Source organism: Giraffa tippelskirchi, chromosome 6, assembly GCF_054371585.1.
Source record: "Giraffa tippelskirchi isolate mGirTip1 chromosome 6, T2T-mGirTip1v1.2.pri, whole genome shotgun sequence".
NCBI classification, from domain to species: Eukaryota; Metazoa; Chordata; class Mammalia; order Artiodactyla; family Giraffidae; genus Giraffa; species Giraffa tippelskirchi.
Genome location: NC_137280.1, coordinates 169,075,224 through 169,099,608, shown reverse-complemented (window position 1 = coordinate 169,099,608; position 24,385 = coordinate 169,075,224). Strand labels below are relative to the sequence as shown.

At 37.9% G+C, this 24,385-nt stretch overlaps 1 long non-coding RNA gene and 1 pseudogene across 1 annotated transcript in view; both read left to right on the top strand.

Annotated features, from left to right (window-relative positions):
- The window catches only part of LOC145509651 (uncharacterized), a 579,505-nt gene that overhangs the window by 398,527 nt on the left and 156,593 nt on the right, over positions 1–24,385 (top strand). The gene's annotated exons all lie outside the window — the stretch shown is intronic.
- LOC145509415 (myotilin-like) overlaps positions 1–24,385 on the top strand; it is a 71,224-nt pseudogene that overhangs the window by 8,072 nt on the left and 38,767 nt on the right.

Below are 24,385 nucleotides of genomic sequence, written 5' to 3'. Positions count from 1 at the left end.
TCTGATGTAAGTGAGACAAAAGAAAATCCAGAGAAGTCACCACTGAAATGGCCTCAGGTTCTGAGGATCTGGTCTAATCTTTTCTCTCCACCTTTGTTATGACTCTCCAAGAACAAACAAAAATAGGAAAAACAAGAAGACATAAAAACAAAGTCAGTTCATTGGATAATGGGCAAAGGATTTGAGATGTTACTGAAGAGGATATGCAGATGGAAAATAAGCACACGAAAGGATATTCAGCATTACTAGCCATTAGAGAAATGCAAATTAAGGTCCACAAAGAGATACCATTACACATATATTGCAACCATTAAAACAAAACATTATGGCAGTACCACCTGCTGGCAACGATGTAGAGAAACTGGCTCTTTAATATATTGTTGGTTAGAAAGTGAAATGGTATAGTCATTCTGAAAAATAATTTTCAATTTAAAAAAATATATAGAAACATACACTTACCATATGACCCAGCTCATGCTCCTGAACAATTATTCCTGAGAAATTCAAGCACATAATAGCCTATCCATGAATGTTCAGAGCAGCTCTGTTTGCAATAGCCAAAATCTTGAAGCAGTCAAAATGTCTCTGAGTAGGTGAATGATTAAGCCTCTGCCACAGCTACGCTGTGACTACTCTTCCATGATAAAAATGAAACAACTTGCATGGATCTCAAAATTATTGCTCCGAGTGAGGTAGCCCATTTCAAAAGTTCACATAGTGTTTGATTTTATTTATATAGCGTTCTCTAAATGACCAAATTGTAGACATGGAGAACAATCAGTTGTAGTCAAAATTTAAGAATGATTTATTAAGTACAAACCAGGTGCTTAAAACAAATTGATGCTTACAGTTCTAGAGATTAGAAGTCTGCAATCACAGTGCCATCAGGATTTACTCTGGAGCCTCTGAGAGTCATTGCTTCCTGCTTCTCCTGGCTTCTGGTGGCTGCCATCAACCCTTGGGGTTCCTTGGCTTCCAGTCTCTGTTCTCATGTGACTTCTCCGTGCTTTTGTGTGTCCCTTTCTCATGAGGACATGAATCACTGGACTTAGGTTTCACTCTAAATATAGGATGGATTCATCTCCTAATCTTTAACTAATTCTTCTTGCAGAGACCTGGTATCCAGATAAGCCCATATTCTTAGGTTCTGGGAAGAAACAGATGTTGGGGGAATGTCATTTAGCTCACTACATATGGTGAGAGGGAATGAGGTGAATGTGGGTAGAGTGGAGTAGAACTAGGGAAGTATTAATGGAGATGGAACAGAGTTGTGTCTTGATTGTATTTAGGGTCCATGAGTCTACATTTGATAAATGGCATAAAACTTTAAACATAGATTGTACCTACATCAATTTTCTGGTTTTGATAATGTATTATAATGTAATGTATAATGTATTATGACTATGGAAGATGTAACCATTAGCAAAAAAGAGTTTAAAGCGTACACAAGACCTGTTTTTACTGGCTTTGTAACTTCTTATGAATCTATTATCATTTAAAGTAAAACTTAGAGAGGATCTGCTAATTTTCTTATAGATGGCAACTTTTCCTCTAATTATGCACAGATATTCCTTGCTTTCCTTTGTGTTTAATATAAGAAAGACTTTTTTTTTTCCTCTTCAGGATGGGGGGAAATTTATAATTGCTAAAGTATATCATGCCTCTTGTGTTTAATATTATAACAGATTGCTTATGGTGTCACAGAGTTTATATATCTGCTCAGAATTCTGTAAGAATGAGATCCAATAATTGCCTTACTGTTTGCTTCTGAACTGAATATCAGGCCTAGAGTGTCATTTTCTTTTCTCTCTCTCTTTTCTTACATAATGAAGGTAAATTAAAACCCAAATTAACTGTAAAATGTCACATTGCATCTTATGTATTCAAAATTCCTTTCTACCCTCAAACTGATTTATGTATATTTAATGGGCTTTGTTGAAAAGAAGATGATAGAACAATTAAAGATTTTTAAAAGAGCAGAAGCTTTTCCCTAAAGGTAAAAGGGGTACATAAGCAATCTCTGTATTTGCATAAACCTTTTACAAAATAGATGAAATGGATGATGTTCAGGGGAAGTCATTAGCACTAGAAATCTACAAAGAATAGTAAAAGAAAAAAGAAAAGACAACCTTTGGTGGTAAATGTGTCATTTAAAGTGATTTAAATGTTACTATTAAAAATTATTTGAACATCATTCTCTTACAAAAATTTTTTTGAATTTATAGACTATACAGAAGAATTTCTTCAGGGCTAGAACCTTGTGATAGTTATAATTAGGTAACTGACCGGCAGGTGTCTGTTCTATTAGAAACGAGTCTTCTCCCCTCTGTCCATCTCAAATTGAACACACAATATGCTGCCAAGTAGAATTTAGACCCGATTAGGATTGATTCAGAGAAAACTTCCCTAAGTAAGATAAAAATGTCATGAGGGAAATAAACCTGTAGCAGAACAGAACTGCCAAGAAAGGAAAAAAACAATCACAGCTCAGTTTATGGATCGTTTGTAGGAATGATGATTCTAAATTCTAATTAGACTTGACTTTCAAATTTTCTATTTGCGCATAGAAAGGAGCCATGAATTATTACTTTGAACCATCATTCTTGATCTCAATGATAGCAGGCTTACAATGAATTTTTAAAATGATACTTTCTCCTACTTAGTATCATAGCATAAATATTAATATCAAGAACAGTAACCTACACTTATCTAGTGCCTTCAGTGTCAGGACATCCAAAGATATTTTAAAGATTAAGTGCTTCACCTTTGTAGTAGAATTCACTAGAAATGAAAAAGTAGTTGCAATACATTGCAAACTAGTCTCATGTCAGGTGAAGTATAGAATTTATTTTTCAAAATTGAATCAAGATTAAATACTTAAATAAGGAAGAGTGTTAAATGTACTTTATGACAAAGTGTTGAACCAAGTATGAGAATCATTACATTAAATAAACCCTTAAACATTTTCACGAAGTTAGTCAGGATTCACATATTGTTTCAGTGCCCTTATTAAACAAACGTATTGGCTGTCTTGATCAGCTCAGGTTGCTGTAACAAAATACCATAGACTGGCCTCTGGCGTAAACAATGGACATTCGTTTCTCCTATTTCTAGAGCCTGGGGAGTCCAAGAACAAGATGCTGACAAGTCTAGTTCTTGGTGAGGGCCATGTTCCTGGTTTATAGGGAGCCAGCTTCTTGCTCTGGCCTCATATGGCTTTCCTCAGTGCTTGTACTTAGAGAGAGAGAGAGATCTCTGCCTTCTTCTCCTTTGTTCTTGTTGAGTCACTCAGTCGTGTCTGACTCTTTGAGACCCCATGGATGGTGCATGGCAGTTCCCAGCCCTTCACTGTCACAGAGTTTGCTCAAACTCATGTCCATCGAGTCGGTGATGCCATCCAACCATCTCATCCTCTGTCGTCCCCTTCTCCTCCTGCCTTCAGTCTTTCCCAGCATCAGGGTCTTTTCCAATGAGTCAGTTCTTCGCATCAGGTGGTCAAAGAATTGGAGATTCAGCTTCAGTATCAGTCCATTCCAATGAATATTCAGGACTGATTTCCTTTAGGATGAACTGGTTTGATCTCCTTGCAGTCCAAGGGACTCTCAAGAGTCTTCTCCAACACAACAGTTCAAAAGCATCCATTCTTCGGTGCTCAGCATTCTTTATGGTTCAACTCTCACATCCATACATGACTGCTGGAAAAACCATAGCTTTGACTATACAGACCTTTGTTGGCAAAGTGATGTCTCTGCCTTTTAATACACTATCTAGGTTTGTCACAGCTTGTCTTCCAAGGAGCAAACATCTTTTAATTTCATGGCTGCAATCACTATCCACAGTGATTTTGGAACCCAAGAAAATAAAGTCTCTCACTGTTTCCACTGCTTCTCCATCTATTTGCTGTGAAGTGATGGGACCAGATGCCATGATCTTCATTTTCTGAATGTTGAATTTTAAGCAGCTTTTTCACCGTCCTCTTCAATCTTCATCAAGAGGCTCTTTAGTTCTTCTTTGCTTTCTGCCATAAGAGTCATGTCATCTGCATAACTGAGGTTATTGATATTTTTCCCAGCAACCTTCATTCCAGTTTGTGCTTCCTCCAGCCCAGCGTTTCTCATGATGTACTCTGCATATAAGTTAAATAAGCAGGGTGACGATATACAGCCTTGACATACTTTTTTCTCAATTTGGAACCAGTCCGTTGTTCCATATTTGGTTTTAACTGTTGCTTCTTGACCTGAATACAGGTTTCTCAGGAGGCAGGTCAGGTGGTCTGGGATTCCCATCTTTTGAAGAATTCTTAACAGTTTGTTGTGATCCACACAGTCCAAGGCTTCTGCATAGTCAATGAAGCAGAAGTAGACGTTTTTCTGAAATTCTCTTGCTTTTTCTATGATCTGGCAGATGTTGGCAATTTGGTCTGTGGTTCCTCTGACTTTTCTAAATCCAGCTTGTACATCTGGAAGTTCTTGACTGACATACTGTTGAAGCCTAGCTTGAAGGATTTTGAGCATTACCTTGGAGGCATATGAAATCAGTGCAACTGAATGGTAATTTCAACATTCTTTGGCATTGCCCTTCTTTGGCATTGGGATGAAAACTGACCTTTTCCAGTCCTGTGGCCGCTGCTGAGTTTTCCAAATTTTCTGGCATATTGACTGCAGCATTTTCACAGCAACTTCTTCTTTAAGGGTGCTCATCCCATTGTGAAGTCCCACTCTTGTGACCTAATCTAAGCGAATTCCACCTCCAAATACTACCACATTGGGGGTTAGAGCCTCAACTTATGGATTTTGAGGGGGATACAAATATTTAGTTTATAACATTGACACTCCACAGTGTGATGCTGAAAGCAAATGGTGATGAGTTTATCAAGAAGGTGATCTCCTAGTGCTATAGCTTTTGTAAGCACTTTTCCTTTGTGATTCACATTGTAATACAATAAACAGGGAGTTCATTTTTTTTTTTTTTTTAAAACTGTTTTTACAAGGCATGTGCGTGTTGACTTAAATGTCACACTGCTCTAAGCCATAGAACTGGTTAGAAACAGAATCCGTAGTATATTAAAATCAGACTCTTCCTGTTCTGTCATCTTGGCCCTCATGTTTCTTCCTAGTTATTTCTGCTTTGTTCCTAACAGGCAGCCCAGAGTGTTCTCTTGTCTAAAGTCTTCCCTGACTTTACATGTCAGGATGTATCTCTTAATTCACAGTGTTCTGTTTAACACTTATTTTATTGATGTAAAACAACTTAATGTTGGTTCTCCGTCTCTAGTCAGTTAGCTCTTTGAGAAAAAAGACTATAAATTACTCATGTTAATTCTCCACCTGCCTAGTGTAAGGCTTGGTTCCAGACTACATTCTGAAGGATACTTTTGTAGCAAACAGCCTCGGAAGATAGAGGTAGCATTTACTTTCAGAGAAAGGACATTTTTTGTTTATTTTTTACTGTCCAAGATAATAAAGATAGTGTCTCCTTCCCAGGCAAAGGACAGATTTACTTGAGGTCCTTTAGAGTTCCTTAGCAATGATTCAGACCCACTGCTGGCATAGTTCATATTTGGACCACTTCATTTCACCCCCGGGGGATTTGGGGTTAAAGGAAAAAAGTGATACAAATGTGAACTTCACATAGTTCTTTATATCCATGAGTAATAGTCTTTTGGTTTTCTCCAAAGAATTTTTTGTGACTTCTGACAACATCCATGGAAATATGTCAGGTTAACTTCTTAGCATTCAAGGAGAGTAAACTCTCAGACCCCGCATATTTATTGACATTCAGTTCAGTTCAGTTCAGTTCAGTCACTCAGTCGTGTCCGACTCTTTGCGACCCCATGAATTGCAGCACGCCAGGCCTCCCTGTCCATCACCAACTCCCGGAGTTTACCCAAACCCATGTCCATTGAGTCAGTGATGCCATCCAACCATCTCATCCTCTGTAGTCCCCTTCTCCTCCCGCCCCCAATCCTTCCCAGCATCAGAGTCTTTTCGAATGAGTCAGCTCTTCACATCAGGTTGCCAAAGTATTGGAGTTTCAGCTTCAGCATCAGTCCTTCCAATGAACACCCAGGTCTGATCTCCTTTAGGATGGACTGGTTGGATCTCCTTGCAGTCCAAGGGACTCTCAAGAGTCTTCTCCAACATCACAGTTCAAAAGCATCAATTCTTCGGTGCTCAGCTTTCTTCACTGTCCAACTCTCACATCCATACAGGACCACCAGAAAAACCATAGCCTTGACTAGACGGACCTTTGTTGGCAAAGTAATGTCTCTGCTTTTAAATATGCTATCTAGGTTGGTCATAACCTTCCTTCCAAGGAGTAAGCGTCTTTTAATTTCATGGCTACAATCACCATCAGCAGTGATTTTGGAGCCCCTCAAAATAAAGTCTGACACTGTTTGCACTGTTTCCCCATCTATTTCCCATGAAGTGATGGGACCAAATGCCATGATCTTAGTTTTCTGAATGTTGAGCCTTAAGCCAACTTTTTTCACTCTCCTCTTTCACCTTCATCAAAAGGCTCCTTAGTTCCTCTTCACTTTCTGCCATAAGGGTGGTATCCTCTGCATATCTGAGGTTATTGATATTTCTCCTGGCAATCTTGATACCAGCTTGTGTTTCTTCCAGCCCAGCGTTTCTCATGATGTACTCTGCATATTGACATTAGGTACTCAATAGATGTATGTTAAATGCTTTTCATTGAATTACGGATGGCAAAATCAATCATCTAGTCTACATTTCTCTTCACCTACTTAACATATCAGGAATTGAGGTTCAAATAAGTTAAATGACTTAGTATCCAAGATGATGATTGAAACATATTTTTGTGAACACTTCATCCATGGTTAATTAAAAATTTTGTCATTTTCATTTTCTTTAGAATATCTGATGAATTTTGTGATCATGTTCAAAATGACTGTTAAAATGTTTCGCCATGTGAAGCCAGTGCTGGTGTTCATTATTTGCATTTACAATCAGGTTGGCAACAATGAGAAATGAAAAAGGAGACTTAATATATACATATTGAATTCTTGATGAGGCCAATTTTCTAGTAGTTTAATTAGAGAAAAATAAAATAATTAATTTTTAGCATGGTTCATGGAAATCTGTATTATCCAATATATTAAATCAGTACTATTGATTTAATTTTTATTGATTTTTAAATTATGATCACATTCAATTGGCAATTTTGATTTTTAAACTTGTGTCAATTATGAAAACAATATATCTATAGTTACTTTTATGTAATATAAATGTAAGAAATGTTATAAGTATTATTATACTTTAATAATCTAAATTAACAGGATAGTTATGTAGTTAAGTTTTCTAAAGAACCTGTACAGGTTCAAATCAACTTAGATTTCAGAAACTGCTCCAAGCCAGAGAGAAAATATAGATTACTTTAAAGAGAAGATCTTTCCATTGTGTCATTCTGATTTCCTTATCATTTATTACTTTTCAAAGAACAGTAGAAAAATTTCCCTCTTGTCAGTTAAACATTGATGAAATGAAACTTAATTTCAGAATCTGAAGTTTTTGGGTTTAAAGGCTACTGATCTATTGGACTAGTAAATGACCTATTAGTTATGATTGAAATGTTTCAGTTTCATTCACAAAATGCAAATATAAAGCACTGCCACATTATTATTTATTCTACATTGCAATGCACTTGAATGCAGATTTGTGAAAAGCAACATTTAGCTTAATTTTATACAATACTTTCATTTTCTTTTAAGATTATAATTTAAATACATAATTAATAGTCTCTGCTCTTCTGGAACATTCAAAATATTTCAAGTTTAAGTGATCATTTTAGATAAAATCCCACCTTGTAGTAATCTTAGTATGTTTTTTCCTTTGGTTTGTTTATTTAAACTGTTGTTTCTCTTGTACATGGTTAATTATGCCATGCTCATTCTTTGTGATGCAAGCTGTTTATCTTCAGATTTCTTCTCACATATCTCATTGTGGTCTTCCTACATTTTATTGCTACTATGATTTTGAGATGACAGAATAAAGTAATTGAGTCTTAGTTTATGTAAGAATGCGTAAAAGCATATTTTTAAGTTATACATATTTTAAATTGACTTTACATTTTAAATTTAATTCATGGCTTGTATTAACATAACTTACCCCACAACAGTGATGACTTTCAGTAGCAGAGTCAGCAATAACTCGTCTTTGTCTGGCAAATATTAAACTTTAAGATTTATTTTTCTTAAAAAGTGGTGACGTTTCATCACCCATAATTAAAATGAAATTCCCTTTTAAACAATATAAATCTCAACAACAGAACCCAAACAAAGGGGCCTGGATTGGCTTAATGTTGTGTGGAGAATTATTCTGACATTTTTGGACTAAATTTGGGTTTCTTAAGCCAGATTCTTACTTATTGGTAAGAATCAGAAGGCATTTAAGAGGAAGCAAAAACCTAATTATGCCTTTGACTAATAATAATATAATAATTAGTAACCAAAAATTCTAGTTTTTTGACACAAAAACTATTGCTCCTTTTTGATTATGGAAGTCCTGAATCCCAGGGTCAGTAGAAATGTTAGGAATAGTATTTACCAATCCCTAAGAGCTGGGAGGTGGGTGGAGGAAAGATTTGAATGGCTCTGGGGCATCATTTCTCTCATCACTTTGAGAGTTTAGTGGAAAACCTACTTAGTAGTAGATTTGAGTTAGCTCCAGAGAAGAAAAGGCTGATACCTGTAGCTGTGTTGTAGAGACTGACCCATTCTAACCAGACCACTTCCTTAACAAGCAAACTTGCATTATCACAATTACATACATGTCTCTCCTCCATCTTGTTTCTATAAAATGTAAAATCGTGTGGACCTTGCTCCTATAAATATGCAAAACATTATGGACCTTGTTCCTGTGAGTATGTAAAGCAGTATGGAACAATATGTTCATATAAATATGTAAAACAGTATGGATTTTTCTCCAATGGATATTGGCCATGATGCACGCGTAATATTTTTGCCCAGCATAAGCTTCAAGATAATTAAATTTCCTGAATATATACTTTATACTTCTCTACTGTCTATTTTGGGCTTCCCTAGTAGCTCAGACAGTAAAGCATCTGCCTGCAATGCAGGAGACCTGGGTTTGATCCCTGACCCAGGAAGATCACCTGGAGAAGAAAATGGCAACCCACTCCAGTATTCTTGCCTGGAGAATTCCATAGACAGAGGAGCCTGGTGGGCTGCAGCCCAGGGGGTCACAGAGTCAGACATGACTGAGCGACTAACCCCCACACACGCTGTTTGTTTTAATATAATAAAACTCTCATTTCTACACCATATACAAACACATTACCACCATCACCACTACCATCACCACCAACAATTAATGGTAATTGGTGTCAAAACAGGAAAATACTGTAAATATAATCTTAATATCCATGATTAAAATTATATGTTGGCTTTATCTAAACTTAAGCGAGGCATAGCTGATAGGTAGACAGATATAAGTGTATATATATATATATATATATATACACATACTATTAAGGGCTTCCCTAGTAACTCAGTTGGTAAAGAATCCACCTGCAACGCAGGAGACCCTGGTTTGAATCCTAGGTCAGGAAGATCTGTTGGAGAAGGGATAGGCTACCCACTCCAGTATTGTTGGGCTTCCCTGGTGGCTCAGCTAATAAGGAATCTGCCTCCAATGCAGGAGACCTGGGTTCTATCCCAGATTGGGAAAATCCCCTGGAAAAGAGAACTGCTACCCACCCCAGTATTCTGGCCTGGAGAATTCCATGGGGATAGTCCATGGACTATCCATGGACTGTATAGTCCATGGGGTCACAAAGAGCTGGACACGACTGAGTGACTTTCATTTTCACTTTCATACTCTTGGTTCTGTCTCTCTGGAGATTTGGGTGATGAGAGTGCTTCTAGAGAAACAGAATCTTTTAAGGATAAATTTTATGAGTTAGTTTTGAGGTTTAAATTAGTTTTGAGGAAATGGCTCTTTAACCTGAGTATATTTGAAGATCTTAATGACACTGTTAATCCATAGCATGAACTTATAATAGAGATACACAAAAGGTCTACATTGGATACTTCTAATTAACCACTTACAAGACACAAGTAGCTGGTTGACTGTGTATGGTACTTTCAAACATCCATGGAAAACTAATGAACATGAGACAAAGTGACTGATCCTCATGTCACTGGACAAAGCAGTGAAAGGAAAGGAAGACCTCAGGGATTTTAATTTCTAGCTCAAGCACCACATATGTGATCTTAAAGTTTCTATTGCTCTCTGAAGGAGACCCTTTCCTTCTATAGCTTCAGGGCTGAGATTGCTAAAAGTAAATGCAGAATCTTCTTCTCCACTGGCCGAGATACAAGTTGAATTTACAGTCTTACAAAGGTATTTATGGTTAAACTGAAGGCAGTGATTAGTAAAGAATGAGACCTTGTGGACAGTAGTAAGGGGGGAAGATCCTGGCAAAGCTAGAGACATTGAGTCTCTATATTCTAATGAGCTCAGTTTGCCAGTGAACAAGGCCTCCCTACCCCCAGTAGAAGCAGTCTCCCCATCCTCAGTAGAAGTGGCCTCTTTACCATCGGTGGTATCAGCCTCTCCATCCCCATCGTATGAGGTGTGAGGGAGTTAGCATTGCGTTGTCTGAGGAAATGTCCTGGCCTCACCCAAGGCATTGGTGTGACCTATGAGAAGACACAGTACACTTCCAAAAGAACTACTTGAATTTTCAAATGTACACAGATGGAGATCAAGGGGATATGTATGCGTATAGATACTAAAGGTGTGGGATAACGATAGAATATAAAACAGGGTTAGTGAAAGTGAAAGTCGCTCAGTCCTCTCCGACTCTTTGCGACCCCATGGACTATACAGTCTGTGGAATTCTCCAGGCCAGAATACTGGAGTGGATAGCCTTTCCCTTCTCCAGGGGGTCTTCCCAACCAAGGGATCAAACCCAGGTCTCCCGCATTGCAGGTGGATTCTTTACCAGCTGAGCCACAAGGGATTAGGTAGAATTTATTGATGTAGGTTCACTAAGCAGAGATTCTGCATTTCTGCTGCAACTTAGGGAGTTATAAAGGTCACTAACAGTCTGGCTGAAACATGGACTGCTAGATAGCCAACAGTCTAATTCTAATAAATTAAAATTGTGGGATCTGTCTCGGTTTAACCTAAAGGAAGGGATTCAAAAACTTAGAGGGTATCGAGTGTTAAAGTAGGTTTGTCATTACAGATCTACACTGAGAGGGTGTAGAAGACATACTTTTCACCCGTGCTGTGAGAAATAAATTTGTGATGGGGCGTCCTGGCATGCTTGAATAGCTATGTAATTGGTCTTCTCTGTAGGCCAGACCTCACTGCAGCCACTGACCTGGGAACCCTAAATGCACTGGGAGAAAGAGTAAGTTTTTATAAGCTTTATCAAGTGGTGATTCCAATTGCACCTGCTATATGATTTCTTTGCTTGAGCAAAGTAACACATACCCTGGTACCTGACATGCACCTCTTGACCTGGAAAATATCTTTTTATCCTTCCCTGTCAATGAGCTCCACCAGCGGTTTGCTTTCTGATAGCAAGGTCAGCAAAACAGGGGGTTATCAATGATCTAGTCCTGTTTCATCATTAACTTGCATGAATACTGATCTCCTTTCCCTTCTACAAGAGATCACACTGGTCCATAATGTTGATCAAATATACTAATTGGACCTCATGAGCAAGAAGTAGCAACTACTATAGACATTTTTGTGCCACAGGGTGGGGAATTAATCTGACCAAAATTCAGGGGCCTTAGTGTAATTTTTAGGGTTCCAGTGGTGTGCGGCATGTCCAGATGTTCCTTCCAAAGTAAAAATATAAGTTGCTCTATTTGGCCCCTTCTACAACCATAACACTAAAGATCTCTTCAAGAAAATTAGAAATACCAAGGGAACATTTCATGCAAAGATGAGCACAATAAAGGGCAGAAAAGCTATGGACGTAACAGAAGCAGAAGATATTAAGAAGAGGTGGCAAGAATACACAGAAGAACTGTACAAAAAAGATCTTCACGACCCAGATAATCACGATGGTGTGATCACTCACCTGGAGCCAGACATCCTGGAATGTGAAGTCAAGTGGGCCTTAGAAAAAATCACTACGAACAAAGCTAGTGGAGGGGATGGAATTCCAGTTGAACTATTTCAAATCCTGAAAGATGATGCTGTGAAAGTGCTGCACTCTATACACCAGCAAATTGGGAAAACTCAGCAGTGGCCACAGGACTGGAAAAGATCAGTTTTCATTCCAATCCCAAAGAAAGGCAATGCCAAAGAATACTCAAACTACCATACAATTGCACTCATCTCACATGCTAGCAAAGTAATGCTCAAAATTCTCCAAGCCACACTTCAACAATACGTGAACGGTGAACTTGAAGATGTTCAAGCTGGTTTTAGAAAAGGCAGAGGAACCAGAGATCAAATTGCCAACATCTGCTGGATCATCGAAAAAGCAAGAGTTCCATAAAAGCATCTATTTCTGCTTTATTGACTATGCCAAAGCCTTTGACTGTGTGGATGACAATAAACTGTGGAAAATTCTGAAAGAGATGGGCATACCGGACGACCTGACCTGTCTCTTGAGAAACCTGTATTCAGGTCAGGAAGCAACAGTAAGAAACGGACGTGGAACAACAGACTGGTTTCAAATAGGAAAAGGAGTATGTCAAGGCTGGATATTGTCACCCTGCTTATTTAACTTATATGCAGAGTACATCATGAGAAAGGCTGGGCTGGAAGAAACACAAGCAGGAATCAAGATTCCTGGGAGAAATATCAATAACCTCAGATATGCAGATGACACCACACTTATGGCAGAAAGTGAAGAGAAACTAAAAAGCGTCTTGGTGGTAGTGAAAGAAAAGAATGAAAAAGTTGGCTTAAAGCTCAACATTCAGAAAACTAAGATCATGACATCTGGTCCCATCACTTCAGGGGAAATAGATGGGGAAACAGTGGCAACAGTGTCAGACTTTATTGTTATGGGCTCCAATATCACTGCAGATAGTGACTGCAGCCATGGAATAAAAAGATGCTTACTCCTTGGAAGGAAAGTTATGACCAACCTAGACAGCATATCGAAAAGCAGAGACATTACTTTGCCAACAAAGGTCCATCTAGTCAAGGCTATGGTTTTTCCAGTGGTCATGTATGAATGTGAGTGTTGGACTACAAAGAAAGCTGAGTGCCAAAGAATTGATGCTTTTGAACTGTGGTGTTGGAGAAGACTCTTGAGAGTCCCTTGGACTGCAAGGAGATCCAACCAGTCCATCCTGAAGAAAATCAGTCCTGAATATTCATTGGAAGGACTGATGTTGAAGCTGAAACTCCCATACTTTGGCCACCTGATGCGAAGAGCTGACTCATTTGAAAAGACCCTGATGCTGGGAAAGATTGAAGGCGGGAGGAGAAGGGGATGACAGAGGATGAGATGGCTGGATGGCATCATCGACTCAATGGACATGAGTTTGAGTAAATTCTGGGAGTTGGTGATGGACAGGGAGGCCTGGCGTGCTACAGTCCATGGGGTCGGAAAGAGTTGGACACGACTGAGCGACTGAACTGAACTGAACTGAACTGAACAACCATAAGAGAGGCAAAGCAGCTAGTTCGCCTTTTTGGTTTTTGGAGACAATATCTGTTTTTGTCACTTTAACCCACTTACGAAGTGACCTGAAAAGTTGTTTGTTTTGAGTGAGGCTCAAGCCAGGAGAAGGTTTTATGTCAGGTCCAGGCTGCTGTGAAAGCTACTTGGACCACATAAATAGGTCCAGTGGTGCTTGAAGTGTCGTAGCAGATGCGGATGCTGTTGGCGGCTTTTGGCAGACCCATATACATGAATCATATTGCAGATCTTTAGGATATTGGAGCAAAGCCTTACCACCCTCTGTATATCACTGTTCTCTTTTGAAGACACATTTCTTGGCCATATACTGCGACTTAGTAGAGATAGAATACTTAACCATGGGCTCATTACTATGAGACCTGAACCTGCGCATCCTGAACTGTGCTGTTCAATCCATGAAGCCATAAAATTGGGCGTGCACATCCTTATCGAATGGAAGAGGTATATACGTGACTGGTCCTGAGCTAACTCTGCAGGAACAATAAGCACCATGAAGAAATGGCCCAGATGCTTTCTGGTCCTCACTCCTGCTGCCCTGCACTCTCTCTTCCTGCATTTGTGGCCTCATGGGGAGTTTCCTACAATCAGTTGACAAAAGAAGAGGAGGCTTGAGCCTGGTTTGCTGATTCTGCACGATGGTCAGGCACCACGAAAAGTGGACAGCTGCAGCACCACAGCCCCTTTCTGGGACATCCTATGGAAAGGGTTAGCTTTTGACATAGCATTTTCATTTTCTGGTGCAGGGTTCCTTGGTCAACATTAAATAGTGTGAGCTGAGAAATCAACTTACTTATTAAAAGGCAAAACAGAATAAACATGCACATATTTATAAGAAATCTCTAGAAGTATTACTGCTTTTATACATATAAATTCTTTCTTAAAACGTGGACTTGATTTTTTTACATGAACTTAAGTCTACAAAGTCACTTATTAATTTCCCATTAGTCATTCTCTCTGCACAATTATTTCTAACTTAAAGTAGCAGTTTGCAGTTATTCTTCATACAATTTCAACTGAAACTGAAATACTACAACAAAATCAGTAAATGTTTTGTTGAAGTGTAGAATACAGTTATGGCACTTTCAGTGCTACTAGGAAACCAATAAAATCCCCACTGTAAATTAACTGAAACTTTTTAGTTATAACCACTACAAGAAGGATGGTCATACATTTGATGGAACTGGAAAACTGTATGAGTGATTCATCTGGCCATGAAGGTGTCAAATGCTATAACAATTCTTTGTAAAAATAAAAAATAAAACAAATATAGTAGAGCTTCACACTTTTTGTTTCTTTTCAAATTCTGCTAAAAATGCAATATTTGCATTTTAACTACTATTCTTTCCTTTATCTGATTAAGAAGTTCGGTATTAGTGCATTAATCTCAGCCTTCCCTCTTCCAAGAGTGGCAGACACTCATGAATTTCGGAGAGAATAGCAATTGGAAGAAACCATCAGGATATATATTTTCTTCTCCCAAATATACAGAACCTCAGTAGCTTTTGTGCCTGTCACCTTACATCATCTATATGTGGTGAAGGGGCAAGGAGAATGCAACATCAGGCATGCATGAGTAGTAGTTTGTTCCTTATATTATATGCAAGGTAGACTTCAAAATACAAATAAAAAATTGGTGTAATGCTGTGTACAACTTATGAAACATGATATCACCCTAGGAATGTTAAAAAAAAAAAGCCTCTGGGACTTCATTTAATTGATCTTGGGTATGGTCTGAGCATCAGGATATATAAAAGCCTTCCAGGTTACTCTACTCTTCATCCAAGGATGAGAACCACTGAAGTTATACTTAATTTGGATTATTTCAGTTTCAATTAAAATGTTTTAGGTGAAAGATAAGTAGTTAATTGTAAATAGAACATATTTCATTTTCACATGTACTTCAACTGGGACCTAAAATGTGATTAAAAATAAAGCCCCCAATGAAAATGTAATGTTGTGCTGTTCAAATGAAATGTATTTGATATAACTTCACAGATCCTCAAATTTTAAAATATTCATTTCTACATGAAAACAAGTGTGATCCTATTTGAGATTATTTCTTCCCAAGGGTTGAATAATGATGGTGACTAATTCATAATTCTTTGGATTCAAAGATATTTGTGACACACAATGGGAAAAAAGAATATAAAACAAAAGAAGAAGCAAGTTTAAATTGGTTATTATAAAGCATTTTCACAGGAGATATTCTTTGTACTTTTTTTAAAGCAGTGTATTTACTAGCTAAGCCCTCTGCCAGAGAGAGGTTGGTAAAATGCAATGAATTTTAATTTTGATTTTATTAAAACAAATTGGTTTATTTCCTTACAGTTTTCCCTCCATATATAGGCTGTTTCACTTGATTGAAATTATATGCTATATACAATTTGCATCCTGATAGAATAGTATTAATATATATTACACAATACACTTAATTCTTCAGAAAAATACAGTATTTTATTGAAAAGATTGGGTCATAATTGTATATGTAAGTTTTCACCTACAAGTTCCATTGGGTTAAACTACTTGTAGATAATTTTATATATAAAAGGCTTTGTGTATGTGCGAACTTGCTTTAATTGTGTCTGACTCTTTGTGACCCCATGAACTGTAGCCTGCCAGGCTCCTCTGTCCATGGGATTTTCCAGACAAGAATACTAGAGTGGGTTGCCATTTTCTTCTCCAGGGGATCTTCTCATCCCAGGAATTGCACCTGCATCTCTTACATCTCCTGCATCGGCTTTGGCAGGCAGGTTCTTTACCACTAGTGCCACGTGGGCTTTATTGAAGGGTATTTTCAAAAAGCTCTCTTTCTATTGCTTCTCATATATTTACTACTGTTTTCTTTATCATTAGAATGGAAATAAGTGGCCAACAGAAAAGAATTGCAGAAAGAATGTATTTACTTAGTTCTTAATTATCCATGAACCACACCAACTGACTTGGATGTCTATATTAGGAGTGTGTTTTCCATGAATGGGTAGCTTCCTATCACCTCTCTTCTGGCAAAAATGTGAAAGATAAATGTGTGAGTAAATTAGTGTGTGTTTCCATTTTTGAATTTTGCCTTAAAATAGAACATGAGTAGCATTGTGTAGTGGAGAAGGAAATAGCAACCCACTCCAGTGTTCTTGCCTGGAGAATCCCAGGGACAGCGGAGCCTGATGGGCTGCCGTCTATGGGGTCGCACAGAGTCGGGCACGACTGAAGCGACTTAGCAGCAGCAGCAGCAGTATTGTGTAGAGAATAATACTTTGTACCAGTTACACATATAAAATATACGATGGTGTGATCACTCACCTAGAGCCAGACATCCTAGAATGTGAAGTCAAGTGGGCCTTAGAAAGCATCACTAGAAACAGACCTAGTGGAGGTGATGGAATTCCAGTTGAGCTATTTCAAATTCTGAAAGATGATGCTGTGAAAGTGCTGTACCCAATATGCCAACAAATTTGGAAAACTCAGCAGTGGCCACAGGACTGGAAGAGGTCAATTTTCATCCCAATCCCAAAGAAAGGCAATGCCAAAGAATGCTCAAACTACCACATAATTGCATTCATCTCACATGCTAGTAAAGTAATGCTCAAAATTCTCTGAGCCAGACTTCAGCAATACGTGAACCGTGAACTTCCAAATGTTCAAGCAGGTTTTACAAAAGGCAGAGGAGCCAGAGATCAAATTGCCAACATCTGCTGGATCATCGAAAAAGCAAGAGATTTCCAGAAAAACATCTATTTCTGCTTTATTAACTATGCCAAAGCCTTTGACTGTGTGGATCACAATAAACTGTGGAAAATTCTGAAAGAGATGGGAATACCAGACCATCTGACTTGCCTCTTGAGCAACCTGTATGCAGGTCAGGAAGCAACAGTTAGAACTGGACATGGAACAACAGACTGGTGCCAGATAGGTAAAGGAGTACTTCAAGGCTGTATTGTCACCCTGCTTATTTAACTTATATGCAGAGTACATCATGAGAAACGCTGGGCTGGAAGAAGCACAAGCTGGAATCAAGATTGCCTGGAGAAATATCAATAACCTCAGATATGCAGAGGATACCACCCTTATGGCAGAAAGTGAAGAAGAACTAAAGAGCCTCTTGGTGAAAGTGAAAGAGGAGAGTGAAAAAGTTGGCTTAAAGCTCAACATTCAGAAAACTAACATCATGGCATCTGGTCCCATCACTTCAGGGGAAATAGATGGGGAAACAGTGGAAATGGTGGCTGGCTTTATTTTGGGGGGCTCCAAAATCACTGCAGATGGTGATTGCAGCCATTAAATTAAAAGACACTTACTCCTTAGAAGGAAAGTTATGACCAACCTAGACACCATATTAAAAAGCAGTGACGTTACTTTGCCAACAAAGGTCCGTCTAGTCAAGGCTATGGTTTTTCCAGTGGTCATGTATGGATGTGAGAATTGGACGGTGAAGAAAGCTGATCAGTGCAGAATTGATGCTTTTGAACTGTGGTGTTGGAGAAGACTCTTGAGAGTCCATTGGACTGCAAGGAGACCCAACCAGTCCATCCTAAAGGAGATCAGTCCTGGGTGTTCATTGGAAGGACTGATGTTGAAGCTGAAACTCCAATACTTTGGCCACCTGATGCGAAGAGCTGACTCATTTGAAAATACCCTGATGCTGTGAAGAAATGGGGGCAGGAGGAAAAGGGGATGACAGAGGATGAGATGGCTGGATGGCATCCCTGACTCGATGAACATGAATTGGAGTAAACTCCAGGAGTTGGTGATGGACAGGGAGGCCTGTTGTGCTGCAATTCATGGGGTCACAAAGAGTCTGACACGACTGAGTGACTGAAATGAACTAATAACTATATAACTCATATGAGCTCTGTTCCATCCCAATTTGTAGTAAAATGGCCTTTTGAGAGAATAAATTATTTCATCTTATTTCTGCAAATTGTAAGTATGTCACTGACTGATGACTTAGATTAGCTTTGAAATGAAGACCTGAGCTAACAGGTTTAATACCATTATAAATCAACCCCTTGAGTCTTCGTTCTTCCCATTTGTGTTTTGTTATTATGTGCATTCCCGAATACTGTTATATAAAGATGCATTAGTGCTCTTAAGCACATTCTACTAAGTAACTTAGTCATTCACTTGTTTCTAGGAGTCTATATATTAAATATTTATCATCAGAATAAACAAAAACTACTTACATTATAATTGTGATTATCCCAAATAATTCTTATCACATAGGAATACTTAACCATGTGTCAGCACTCAGTGATTTATCTCCAGATTAAAAACAAAATTGTTAATATAGTAGCATTTTTTAATATTCCATTCAAAGAACAAGATTTTGTGCTGGGGAGAGTATGGAGAAAAGGAAACCTTTCTAAACTGTGTATCCACTGTGGAAGGCAGTATGGAGATTCTTCCAGAACCCGAAAATAGATCTGTCATATGACCCTGCAATCCCATTCCTGGGCATATATCTAGATAAAACTATACTTCAAAAAGATACACACACTTCTATGTTCATAGCAGCACTGTTCACAATATTCAAGGCATTGAAACAACCTAAATGTCCATCAACAGATGAATGGATGAAGAAGGTGTGGTCCATATACACAATGGAATATTACCCAGCCATATAAAAGGATGAAATAAAGGATGTAAATATTGCCATTGACAGCAACATGAAAGACAAATACCATATTACATCACTTATATGTGGAGTATAAAATATAACACACACACACAAAAAATAAAATAAAATAAAATATAACACAAATGAACCTATCTATGAAACATAATTGGACTCATAGAACAGAGTTATGGTTACCAAGGGGAAGGGGTGGATCAGGAGTTTAGGACTAGCAGATGCAAATATATATATACATATATCAGTTCAGTAGCTCAGTCGTGTCCGACTCTTTGTGACCCCACGGACTGCAGCACACCAGGCCTCCTAGTCCATCACCAACTCCCAGAGTTTACTCAAACTCATGTCCATTGAGTCAGCAATGCCATCCAACCATCTCATCCTCTGTCATCCCCTTCTCCTCCTGCCCTCAATCTTCCCCAGCATCCAGGTCTTTTCAAATGAGTCAGTTCTTCCCATCAGGTGGCGAAAGTATTGGAGTTACAGCTTCAACATCAGTCCTTCCAATGAACACCCAGGACTGATCTCCTTTAGGATGGACTGGTTGGATCTCCTTGCAGTCCAATGGACTCTCAAGAGTCTTCTCCAACACCACAGTTTAAAGCATCAATTCGTTGGCGCTAGCTTTCTTTGTAGTCCAACTCTCACATCCATACATGACTACTGGAAAAACCATAGCCTTGACTAGACGGACCTTTATTGGCAAAGTAATGTCTCTGCTTTTTAATATACTGTCTAGGTTGGTCATATCTTTCCTTCCTAGGAGTAAGCGTCTTTTAATTTCATGGCTGCAGTCACCATCTGCAGTGATTTTGGAGCCAAGAAAATAAAGTCTGACACTGTTGCCACTGTTTCCCCATCTATTTCCCATGAAGTGATGGGACCAGATGCCATGATCTTAGTTTTCTGAATGTTGAGTTTTAAGCCAACTTTTTCACTCTCCTTTTCACTTTCACCAAGAGGCTCTTTAGTTCTTCTTCACTTTCTGCCATGAGGGTGGTGTCATCTGCATATCTGAGTTTATTGATATTTCTCCCAGCAATCTTGATTCCACCTTGTGTTTCCTCCAGCCCAGGGTTTCTCATGATGTATTCTGTATATAAGTTAAATAAGCAGGGTGACAATATCCAGCCTTGACATACTCCTTTTCCTGTTTGAAACCAGTCTGTTGTTCCATGTCTGTTTCTAACTGTTGCCTCCTGACCTGCATACAGATTTCTCAAGAGGCGGGTCAGGTGGTCTGGTATTCCCGTCTCTTTCAGAATTTTCCATAGTTTATTGTGATCCATACAGTCAAGGGCTTTGGCATCTTCAGTAAAGCAGAAATAGATGCTTTTATGGAACTCTTGCTTTTTCCATGATCCAGCATATGTTGGCAATTTGATCTCTGGTCCCTCTGCCTTTTCTAAATCCAGCTTGAGCATCTGGAAGTTCACGGTTCACATACTGTTGAAGCCTGGCTTGGAGAATATTAGCATTACTTTGCTAGCGTGTGAGATGAATGCAATTGTGTGGTAATTTGAACATTCTTTGGCATTTCCTTTCTTTGGGATTGGAGTGAAAACTAGACCTTTTCCAGTCCCATAGCCACTGCTGAGTTTTCCAAATTTGCTGGCATATTGACTGCAGCGCTTTCACAGCATCATCTTTGAGGATTTGAAATAGCTCAACTGGAATTCCATCACCTCCACCAGCTTTGTTTGTAGTGATGCTTTCTAAGGCCCACTTGACTTCACATTCCAGGATGTCTGGCTCTAGGTGAGTGATCACACCATCGTGATTATCTGGCTCGTGAAGATCTTTTTTGTACAGTTCTCCTGTGTATTCTTGCCACCTCTTCTTAATATCTTCTGCTTCTGTTACGTCCATACCATTTCTGTCCTTTATTGACACCATCTTTGCATGAAATGTTCCCTTGGTATCTCGAATTTTCTTGAAGAGACCTCTAGTCTTTCCCATTCTATTATATTCCTCTATTTTTTTTTGCACTGATCACTGAGAAAGGCTTTTTTATCTCTCCTTGCTATTCTTTGGAACTCTGCATTCAAATGGGTATATCTTTCTTTTTTTCCTTTGGTTTTTATTTCTCTTCTTTTCACAGCTATTTGTAAGGCCTCCTCAGATATATATATATATATATATATATATATATAATGAGAAGGTCTTACTTGTATAGTATAGGAAACTATATTCAATATCCTGCGATATACCATAATAGAAACAAATATAAAAAGGAATGTTTATATATGTATTACTGAACCACTTTGCTATATAGGAGAAGTTATTAGAACATTTAAAAAAAGGAACAATATTTTGTCATTCTTTAGCTAAGTTCTCAAGAAATGTTATGAAAATGCTCATTTTCTGAAGAGTAAAGTCAGATCGTATAAAATTTTATTTTTAAGAGGATCTATCCATTTGTTCATCCATTATGCATCTGTCCATCATTCATCTAAACATCTGTTCAAGAAGTATTTGCTGAAACCTGTGCGTGTGTGTGTGAAAGTTGCTCAGTCGTGTCTGACTCTTTGCGACCCCATGGACTATACAGTCCATGGAATTCTCCAGGCCAGAATACAGAAGTGGGTAGTGTCTCCCTTCTCCAGAGGATCTTCCCATCCCAGAGATCGAACCCAGGTCTCCCACATTGCAGGGAGATCCTTTACCAGCTGAACCACAAGGGAAGCCCTACCATGTCCCAGATGCAGTTCTAAGTCCAAAAATAAACCTACATTTGTATGGGAACATTATATTTCCTATAAATTTAAATTTTGATTCATTAGAGTAGACTTCTGTTCCTTTTAATATATAAAATGCTATCTGACACACAAAGGTATTGAACATTCAAGATTTGGTTTATCTTTTTGTATTTGCTGTCTCCTCTCACTCTCTTCCTAAGTTACACTTTATTTTTTGTTGACTTTCCAAATATTTATTTCTGATAAGAAAAGAACAGTGAAACAGAGTGGAATACATTCCCACATCAAAACCCATGTTACAGTTTTTATAATTTTCATGTGCCTTCTGTTTGTATGCCTCTAACTCACCTCCTATTATACTGATTCATTTTACTATTCACATCCTCTATTAAATATTTTTCTTTTAAGCAATCATGTTTCTCTTGCCACACAAAAACTACCTTATTTCAAATTTTTTTGTTGTAATTTGAATTATTTTTATTGGAAATATAAATACTCCCATTAAAGTATTTTTATTTTAAAGCTTATGTGAAAGTATAATGAACACACATTAAATAAATTCTCCTTTTTGCCTTCACTGCAGTGTATTTTCTCTAATTTCCTAGGTCTATTTTTCAGTTGTTCATTCTCTTTGTCAGTTGATTTTAATTTTTAAAATTACCTACTTATATTAATATAACATGATATGCACTATCTGGTTTTAGTAGTTAGTATGGGCTCTTGACATCAAATATTTTTTTTCAAAATTTGATTTTCCCTGGTTAAGTCATGCTCACTTTTGCTCTCAAAGCAGTGGCCTGGTGGATTGTTGGGTACCTTCTATAGGTCATTATCAAGGTGCCTTTCCTAAGTGGGAGGAAAAAAAATGGTCTTAAAGAGAGACTACTCTTCAGCTCAGCTGGAGGCTGCAGGGTTTGACAGACAGAACCTTCAGTAATCCTCTTCTGACAGCAGAAAGGTGGTTAATAACTATCTTTTCGAGCACACTAATTAAATTAAAAAGCAATAAGCCCCCTTAGAATGGGGGAATGGATGCAGAGATTTCAAGCCTGGGCACAGAGCATGTTCTTTCCTGACTCTTTCATCAGCACCTCTTGGATTTCTAGGCGGGGCTGACGCTTTCCTTTCCCATTGGCCGCTCAGGAAAACTGGAGTGAATGGGCGTGTTCCTATGCTTAGGTCACCTTCTCAGCCCTCTCTCACTATAGATGCTAGTTTTCAGAGTTCTTTCTAACATAAAAAAGAAGAAACTATCATAAAAAATACTGTACATTTTTAGCTTTAAAAAATAAGGGCATGTAAATAGCGTGGTAAAAAATGTCTAGAGGAGTACATTTCTTAACAATATTGTATTGTTAAGCATGGAGCAAGATTTTTCTCCAATTTATGTACTGGTATCAGATAGCTGTGTTTCAGAACAGTGAACTCATGTCTCTTTGCAATTGGCCTTGAAGGCAGGCCTATTAAGAATGAGATGAAATTCATCAATCATTTTCAGTGCCATATTTCCCTGCTGAGAATGTTCTAGTCATGAATGGATTTACACCATATGGCATTTTACTGTTTTAGTTGAGAACAGAAGACTCTTCTACAAAAAAAATAATCAAAATAATTTATTTTGGAGCCTCTATGCCCATTAGACTCATAAGCCTTAATGTTGCTCCCCAGTGCACATATGTATCACTAATAAACATTAATAATATTTGTAAAATTTGAGTATTAGTTATGTCCAAGAAAAATATGAAGGGCAGATTTAATTTACCATTCAAAAATTCTATGCTATTTTGTCTTATTATGTAGAATTTGTAAGAGGAGGCCTCAAAGGATAATATAAGTTTTAGTAAATCATGTAATTTTAATTTCAAAGAAAACAATCCATGTTAACTTAAATGTTTTTATTCTAATAGAAAAATGTGTCAATTTTTCAGAATTATTCAACATTCTATTGATTATCTTCTTTGGGATGTTTACTTAGCCCTCCATAATTTAGGTGTATGAAAGAAGCATCAGTAGATTTTGTTGATTAGGGTGAAGTACAATGTTTGATTTTTAAGCTGTAAAACAAATTATTGTTAGAGAATTACATTTTGGTTGCCATTTTTTGTGTTAGTGCGTTGATTCCTGCATAGCACTTTATACCTATCTTAACATGACATTATATGATGCTTTAATGTCAGTTGATAATTTACATTGTAAGCATATGATCACCACATCACAAAGTATTAATGCCAGATTTGTCTATGCCCCAAGTTCTAAACTTGTTATCCAGCCAAGTTTGGTTGATAAAGTAATGGTCAACTAAAGTAACAGTCAACTCTGAAACTGACTTTTGTACTAAATTAAGGAGATAAGGTTTTCAAAATCAGTTTCCTTTTCTTTTAGATGTACATCT